Raw genomic sequence first — 9,287 nt, forward strand, 5'->3', positions numbered from 1 at the left:
AATGGGCTTGCTAAAGCTGTCTTTAACATTTTAAGTCTTACTTAGCAAAACTAAGCCTAATAAAGACAATTGTGTTCAGAAAACGGGTAGATGTGGCACTTTGGGACATGGTTTAGTCCAGTCTACCCTTGATTGGCTTAGAGTAGACTTGGTAGTGTAGGTTAATGGTTGGACTGGATGATCTTAAAGGTCTTTTCCAACCTAAACGATTCTATGATTCTATGATTCTATGATCTGTGGTGGCCCAGAGTGCGCTGATAGCCCTTAATTCCCTGACCAGCCTCACCTGGGTCGCCCTGCCCACTCCCCCTGCCCGTGGGCCCAGGACCTCCATTTTAGGTCAGCCCCAGGCCTTTGCTCCCTTCATGAGTGGGGCTGTAGCAGTGCTGGTCTCCAGCTCTACCACAGCCTTGCCCTGGCTGTGGGCCCTGCTGAGCTGGGCCTGGCCTGCAGGCTGATGGCTCGGGCCGGCCGGCCTGGCACCGTCTCCGGTCCTGGCTGCCCAGCTTTGCCTCCGCCCCACCTCGTCGCCATGGGCTGCCCGGCGATCTGGGCCCGTGGTTGAACCCTGCTGCCGCCCTGGGACCTTCCCTGCCCCTTGCTCAGGCACCTTGGAGCGGGGCCCCCTTCACGCAGGTTGTTCCAGAGGAGGAAGGGGGCAAATACAATATTCAAGGCGGTGAATCTGAAAGTAGCAATTTAAAAATGGTAAGCTTTATTAAGGCGTTATTTTAATTTTCTTCCTTACTGGTTCTGTTTATAAAACATTCCGTAGAAATCACAAAGCTGCTGTAGAAAGGAGAAAAGTAAGTGAAATGAAGAACAAACTGGCTTTGTAAAGCATTTAAGCATTTTTTTGCATAGAAAATAATGTCTGAATTATAATCAAGCCAAGTAAAGCTACTAAACATCACCAAAACTGGGAGCTTGTATTTTGTGGCTGGGTGTTACTTGGGTTCTGCTAAGGAGAAACTTCACTCTAACCTGGCAAATGAGAATTTTCTGGCAAATATATTTTATTAGATCACCTAGTATAGATGGGAAACGTAGACAAGCTTTCACGTGCACAAGGCTTTATTCAGATCTGAAATGTGGACTTGAAAGTTAAGTAAAAATTGAGGGCCATTTTTCTTCATTAACTTTAGAGCGTACTGGAAGCTGCATATAGTGGCTGAGTGGAAATAACTGGTGAGTCTGCTGGGGATGATGCTTTTTCTTGTGTATATATAGGAAATAAGCAGCAGTCTTTAGCTTGGTTTCAAATAGCAGGTTTCTCCCCTGTTTTTGTGGTTGTGCTGCTGTAGCCATAATGGTCTCCTTAGGACAAAGACAAAAGCGTGTAGGCAGGCATAGTACGTCTTGTTGGTGGCATCAACAAATATCGATGGAAGCCCTCCTTCAGACCTGGGATAGCAGTGGGAGATGCCTCCATGCTGTATTCTGCGCCTGCCTCCCGAGACATGCAGAGGCTGAGAGACGGTCTGCCACGGTGCAAACAGCTGCAACAGGTTGCTATCATAGAATGCTATCCTACTACTCTAGTTTATTTTCCACTCTGCTGGAGATGATTGCCTGTCAGTCGTCTGCTGATTGAGCTTTCTAATCTTCTTTAAACAAAATCACAAGGCTAGGGGCTTGGGATCAGATTGGGGCTGTCTCCAGGGGCTGGGTGGGGCTGGAGTAGGCAAGATTCACATCACCCTCTGCATGTGCTCAGAGGAAGCAGTGCAGCTCCCAGCTAGAACAAGTAACACAGCTCCGGGCTCCCGGGCTGGCCTGTCGCACAAGCCATCTCCACAGCAGGAATCTCACGCTTCAAAGGCCACCACCACAGGAACAAAGCAGAGGTTGTGGCAGAGGGCTTGCGATTGGGATGGAATGAGCCCCAACAAGGGCATAAAGATAGCGCTCGGCCATCTGCATGGGTGTTTATGCAAACTTTCTAGGACTTGTTCGGGTTTCTGGGGATCTTCCAGCTTTCTAGGTAGAAGGGCAAGTTTTTCAGCCATTAGTGAGATGAACCCTCCCACTTCCCAGAGTCAAAAGAATTCCCATGGGGATTGCCCGGGGGACCTCTTCCTCCCCTCCTAAAAACTTGTGAGAGTCTATTTGCAGCTTTTTCTTTCAGCAGCTGAATAATATATATTTCTGCTACCTGTCACATTTATTTCCATTATTCATGCTGTGTTTTAATTTTGATCTGTGTCCAATGAGCTTGAGAGAGACATTTTTTTAATTACTTTCCTTGTTCTCTTTACTAGCTTTCCATCTGTAAAATAATGGTCTCTGGCAGCTTTTTGGCTTTTGGCATTGCAGAGTACCTAGATCAGTTACAACAAGGTGACTCAGCGTTCTGCGCAGCCACTCGTGAAGATTTCAGCCAGGCCTTCACTTGATTAATGAGCATTGGCCTATTCTTGAGATAAATTCATGCTGGATTTTGCCCAAGGGCTACAAAATAGGCACTCCAGGGAATTTAGTGGAAGAAATCTGTACTTGAAATGACTTTTCTTTGAGATCTGTTTACTTAATGATTGCTTGCTTGAAGATAATACCACTGATAAGGAGGAAAAGCCAGTCAAAAATGTAAAGAGAAGTACATTAATTAGATTTTTTTTTTTCTTCCGTTTGTGTCTTAAAGCCAGTTTTCTCTTGGAGGAAGGATTATATGGCAGACCATATACTGGGCCAAGTCCCTGAGGTAGGTGGGAGCTCACAAAATGTTAGCTTGCACGTGCATGGTGCCTTTCAGCAGTGGCATGTGTGACATGGCAGACTTGGCTGCGAGCAGTAGTGCACCTCCTGCCTCTGCCAGAGCTGCTTTCCTCAGTGATGACTGGCATATCCATGTTGATACGGATCACCAACCACACATATGAGCATGGTTTTAGCTGATTTCCTGGAAAAATGAAACTGTGGCAGTTTTACCAACACGCTGGCCTCCCTCGGTAACTTCCGACCAGTTGACCAGTTTCAGTCTCATCTGCCAAGTGTGGGTTGCTCACGGGCCGCGGGTCCACCACCTCCTGCAGCTGCCACTCATGGTCAGGCTTTTCGGTGAGGGGAGCTGCTCTGTGCCGTGCGATGGGAATGGCCAAGGGTGCGCATGCAAATCCTGGAGCTGAGCTCACATACTGGAGACGTGGCAAAAGATAACAAATTTGTCTAACGGGCCTGTCCAGCACTGATTGTTTTCAGCCGTGCCCTTTTGGCAGCTGGGGGGCTGTGCATCGGTGGATTTGTGAGTAAGCTCACACAGCTTTACCTGCCCGTACTGTGTGGTGTTTCTTTTTTCCAGACAGCAGGTCAAACAGAGATGATAGGTAGGAGACTTCAGAGAGACTTGAAACTGTTGGGTTGGAAATGGGAAGCAGGGAGGGAGAGGGGTAAACAAGCAGTATGTAAGGAATGCGCAGGGGAGCTGTGACAGTGTTATGATTGAACCTGCTCTTCAGAACAGGAAATCAGGGTTAATTTTTCTGCTATTCGTAACTTCTACATTTATATAAGAAATTGAATACCTGTTTTGATGCAGCAGGGGGGGTGGTGGTGTTGCAATACTTGGGAAAAAAAATCTACCAAGTATATAATCTATGCAGTATTTGAGTACTTCTGTTGGTGTATCAGAGAAAAGTGTTTCTCTGAAGGAATCATATGTGATTCTGCAAATCCCAGGTTCATTTGCAGAAGGAGAAGAAATAAATGGATGTGTGCACAAAAAAGTCAATATACTGAAATGAAGAAAGCAACGGAAGACAAAACACAATCTGTGTGTTTTTAGAGTATCTGTCAATCAAAGTAATAATAAATAAGTAAACAGAACCTTTTTAATTCGTACAAGTTAATCCCTTTCAGGGCTGAATTAACTAAAGCATATCCCTATGAAATAACCTTCATTATATAAATCAGTGTGCTGATGGATTACTGAGTTTGCAGCCAAAAAACTGCACCACCATAGGTGTGAAGTTTCCTGATCATCTAATAAATTGATAACTTTGAAGCCTAGTTGTGACAATTTGAATGTCATCACTATTAAACAACTTGCCAAAATGCAAACAACCATCCTAAGTCATTAAAATGTAATTATAAAGGACAGCTGGGTCTACTACCAATCTGGGCTGTGGGGACTCATAATGGGGAAAAATATGAAACTTTCACACAAACAGAATGAGACTGCTGTTTGTGCCAACCACAGCCTGCACAGGAAGCAAGTAAAACATGCGTTTTGTGCGTACGCAGTTACTGATGCTTACAGGCGGCTTGCATTACTGAGGTGGACGTAGGAGTCAGTGACAGCGTGACATGCAGGAAATGTCTTTGCCTCCTCTCTGCCATATATGAAAAGTCCTTTTGCTTATTAACAGCGTAGGCTTTGCTACTGAGAGGCAGATAGACTGGGTGGCAGTTACAATCTAGCAAAAATTACTATGAAGTGGAACTAAATTTGCTCTATTGTAGAATGGCAGCACAGGTGTTGTGAGCCCTGTTTTGTAGAACCAGGTGGACTTTAAGTGATAATGAAGGTTTGCTTTTTGGCTGAGAGTAATGAAGAGAAAAGTGACTATCAGGCTTTGCAGGCACAGACCCGCTATGTTTGTGAAAGCTGTGTTTAGTCATATTGATAACTAAGTTATTGAACTTTCTTTTTTATGTTTTTATTTGCTTGATACTTATTTACTTGATACTTTGAAATGGCCATGATGCAGATGACACACCCAGTCCCTGCTTGGGACTTGCAGCTCCTGCTGTGGGTGGTATAGCTCTAAATTCACATTGGTTTCAGCTACATCACAGTAGGTTCTGTCTGTTCTTCTGTGATGCAGCATGTAGTTGATTAGATTTACTGCTGATACGTACAGTGGAAATGGTGGAACAAGCTAGAACTGTGCTACTGCTTCATTAAAATAGTAACCCCAAAAGGTCCCACAGTCTTTTGGTGTATTGTTTATATGTATTATGGAGCTACAACAGCTGCTAGCTTCCATAATTAAGCCCCATTTTCCCTAAATGTGGCAGGAAAGGTGAAATAAATGGGAATTGCTGATAATTGGTAAAATTCTAAAAGAAACATCTTTTATGTTATGTATCTTAATGCATATAATAAATCAAGTATTGGATAGCTACTTTTCTGAGGCTTTTACAAATCTAAATAGATAAAAAAAAATTATGAATGCTAGCATATTATTTGAAATAGTGTGATTCTTTTTTTCCTGTACATCAGCTTATAGAACATCATTCTCAAAAAAACCCCAACTGAGTATTTTGCAAACAATTCCAAGGTGCGTTCTAACTGATCAGTGTTCCTGAAATATTTAGGTATCAAATTCTCCATGTGTCTTTTTCCACTGTGAAGTAAATCCTTGTGGTGCCTTGGGGTATTCATTGTGCTGAAAAACTTGTTCATTTATTTTCACTAAGAAAAGTGTGCTATTGCATATGGGTGTTCACAAACCATTAATTTCCTTCCTTTTGTATATTTGGAAATGATATAATAACTTGGTGTAGTAGTGTAATTATCTACCTTTCACTTTTGTAAATTGTAATTTTTGTTTGTTTTGTTGCAAGAATCAGTTGGTATGGAGCTTAGAGAACTGTTTAAGATTACAAACTGTTTCTAATTAACAGATTGTTTTCTGATGCAAATGGAAAGCCAAGTTGAGAGAGATTTTTCTTTTTAGGCAGAAGAATACAGCCTCTCAACAGACTTTGTCCTTATTTTTTGGCAGATTTGGGCGGCCCTACTCAAAGGCATAAACAAGCCTCGGCCTATCGACAACAGAAATGGGACACTAACCTGCCAAATACAGGGAAATGAATAAATGGAAAAACAATAAAAGTCAGTAAAGTAGGAAACTTCATGCAGTGTGAATGATTTCTCATATAGCATAAGCAAAATTTTCTGGTGTTTGTTTCACGCAGCTACATTAAGGATGAATAAATTTCTGTCACCAGTGCTGTTATGAAAAGCATGCAAATTCCAGAGATCGCCCTAGCTAATGGATGGGATGGTTATTTTGAAGGGAAAAATAAGCTTTCCTATAATTTCCATTCATGTCCTCCCAATGTGAGATGACGATTTACTGCAGGTTTAGGAAATGAAAATAAAATGCTAGTTTTCCAGGTGCACTGAAGAGGTTTTGAAATTAACTTAGCAAAGGTGAAGCTACACAGTATTTCGCACGGCACAGTGAGAGTCAGCAAGATGACATTGTAAAATGTCCTTAGTAATAGTCAGTTAGAAAGTCTGCAGGGGATAAGGTCAAAGAAAGGTTAGCAGCTGACATGAAATCAGAAGCCAGATGTGCTGACCCTTAATCATAGGCTTTTGCAGGCTTTTTGGGGACTGCAATTCAGCATAACATTATTGAATTCACCTTTAGATTAAGCTGGTCTGCTTTGACATATACAAACCCATATGCAAGTTAATGGCTGTGTCATCCACTTAATTATGCAAGCTATGATAACAGATCAGTGAGGTACCTCTGCAAGCACTGGTTTTCAAGGTCCTTAACCACTTCCATTTTCAACAAACAGGAAGTGGCACTCCCCATTTAGGTCATGTTGGATCATTAGTTTTGCATATACATATTAAACCTGGGAATAGTAATATGCAGACATGTTTTTCTTTTTTTCTTGCAAGATTACTTAGAGCTATTTAACTCAACACTATGTTATGATGAAAGTCATCTGCTCACATACTGGTGCAAAATCTTTGGCTTTGCAGAGAAAGCATTCTTTGAGACAGTAGTCCCAGCAAAGGCATAGGTATTACTCAGTGGACTGAAATTGAGTATGGTCAGAAATTCTTGAAGGACTGAAATCTCTTAGGAAAAAAAAAAAATCACATTTTCATAAAGGTATATGCAAACCCTAACTGTTCCTTATATATGGTTCTGCAGTCTTTGCTTGCAAGATCGTTCTGCAGATAATTTTTTCATTAGAACTGAAGTGAAAGAGGGCTTCACATGGTGCAATTTCTACTAGTTTGACAAATATTTTTGGGCTGTTAATGTAAGCTTAAAATAATGATATATTGATGTAGTGTTATCTTTATTTAGAGGATATGCTTCTGACTTCCTCACTTCACAGTGCTTACTCAACAAACCGCATAGTAATTGGTAGTAGTAAGGTCAATGGCAACAGATCTGTCTCTCACAATGTGCACTAAAGACGACGTTTACTGAATATTGCACTGGTGTAGAATTAAACTCATTGCTGATTCCACTGAAATTGCTTCCCTTTCATGCAACTGTGGGAAAGGATTTAGGCAGGAGCTAGCCAGTGGGCTTATGCCCTTGGCAGTCTTCATTGTGCATAGTCCAACTCACGTACTGAGTAAGGCAGGTATGTGAAAGAGATGGCATGTTTCTTAGATTGAATAATATCTGACCCTCTTCCCAGTGAGGTGACTTCAGTGGGAATTGTGTGCTCCTACAATGGAAGACCTTGATGGTATCCACAATGACCTGGAAACACACATAAAATGTTATAATCACAGCTATTAGCATAGTATCCTTGTTCTCAGATACTGAAACCGCAGAACTCAATGGTCTGATCTCTCCTGTTCGCAAGACAAGGGGAGGCATATGTATGGGCCGGGCTTTTCCCATGTCTGATTTTAGAGTCCATTTCCTGTATTTCTTAGCTCCTATTTCACTCTTGTATTCTATCCTTTGTTCCTATTAACTGTTGCTGTGGGAAAGCACAGTTAAATTATTTTAACACTTAAACCTGAATTTGTGGTCTTTCTGATTTAATCTGGATGAGGAGTTTCAAGCCAACAGGTTTTGGTGGTTTTGTTTTCTGCTCACAGGAGTTTCATCCAGGAGGTTGGTCACTTCATTTTTGAGGAATGCAGCTATTGAGGAAGACTGTCATCACAGATTAAAAAAAAAAGTCTTGGCTATATAAGGCTGCTTCCACAGAGCCAACTGCAGTTCTCCAGTTCCCCTAACAAGCCTCTACTCTACTTTTTGGTGAAGGCTTTGCACTTCTAAACAGGTATGTTTCACTTGCAGCTCTTAAGATTTCAAAGTATTACCTATTTCATGTAGCCATACAGTCTGATGTGCAAAGTCATAGATATAAAATCCAGGACTTACAAACCATGGGGTAGGCATCCATGCTGTATTGCTACTGTCTTGGGGCAAGAAGCCCTGTGTGACTCTTCAACTGGATGGCAGAGGCACACATTGCAATCCAAGTCATCAGCTGTAATTCTCATAAAGAGGATACCTATAAAGTAGCTGATGGGTTTATTCTCATTAAGTGACTGATGCCAGTATCAGAGTCACCAGGTTCAGCTGAGAGGGAGGGCATGACTAAATCTTTTCATCCCTTGATTTTTAGAGTTCTCTCTGGCAATAAAAGAAAGGTAATGAAGGTAATTCCTACCAAAACTAGAACAAGACTGTCGGTGATTGGTGAAGCTGTACTCTGCTGTAGCACATATACACAGGACCTTGGTGCACATGTGTTTAGGACACTAATGCTCTTTAGCAAGCTGAACCTATGTTTTATACCAAGTTTGCTATAGCACTCTAATGTGACATAAGAAACTAGATAGTCTACAGTAGCTTAATTAAAGTTAAAAGAAGACATTTGAAGTTAGTCAAATATGAAAGTATTTTATAATGAGAATAAATTCCTCTGGGATATTAATTTTTTTATTGCTTTTCCCACCACATGGACAGCTTTGGACTGGAGGTTAAGAACAAAAGCTCGATGCCTCTGCTGAAATTCTCCATATAGAAATAATTACTGAGGGCAACACTTCAACTTATCTTTCAGTTCCAGACTTGACAGCCCTTTCAGACAATTAGGGGGAACTAGACTTCTCCACTAGCTTTTTTTCAGGTTGTTCTGCAGACTCGGGAAGACATTATTTATACTCTGTTCATGTATTTAAGTTGATCTTTGTCATTGTGTGGCCAGAAACATGTTTTAAACAACAGAAGCTGAGATTATTAATCACTATTCTATAGGAAGGAATTAATTCAGTAACAAACTGCATAGCTATAGAATCATGCAGTAACTGGAGCCTTGCTGATAGCACGGATAAGTTGAGGGTTTCATTGTATTGAGATGTCAGTCTTGCATCTGTCATCACTGCTAAATAATTTTTAAAGGCTTAAAAAGCCCGAGCGGTATCCTGTCCCTGCATGAAATTCAAAATTCATTCGTTCCTATCTCCTGGGTGCTGTTTTTAGGAATAGCAGAAGAAACAGACAAATCAGTCTAGCAACTATATTCATGTTTATAGTTTAATCCTATGAAAGCAGGGAGAA

Source organism: Pelecanus crispus, chromosome 9 (genome assembly GCF_030463565.1).
Source record: "Pelecanus crispus isolate bPelCri1 chromosome 9, bPelCri1.pri, whole genome shotgun sequence".
NCBI lineage: Eukaryota > Metazoa > Chordata > Aves > Pelecaniformes > Pelecanidae > Pelecanus > Pelecanus crispus.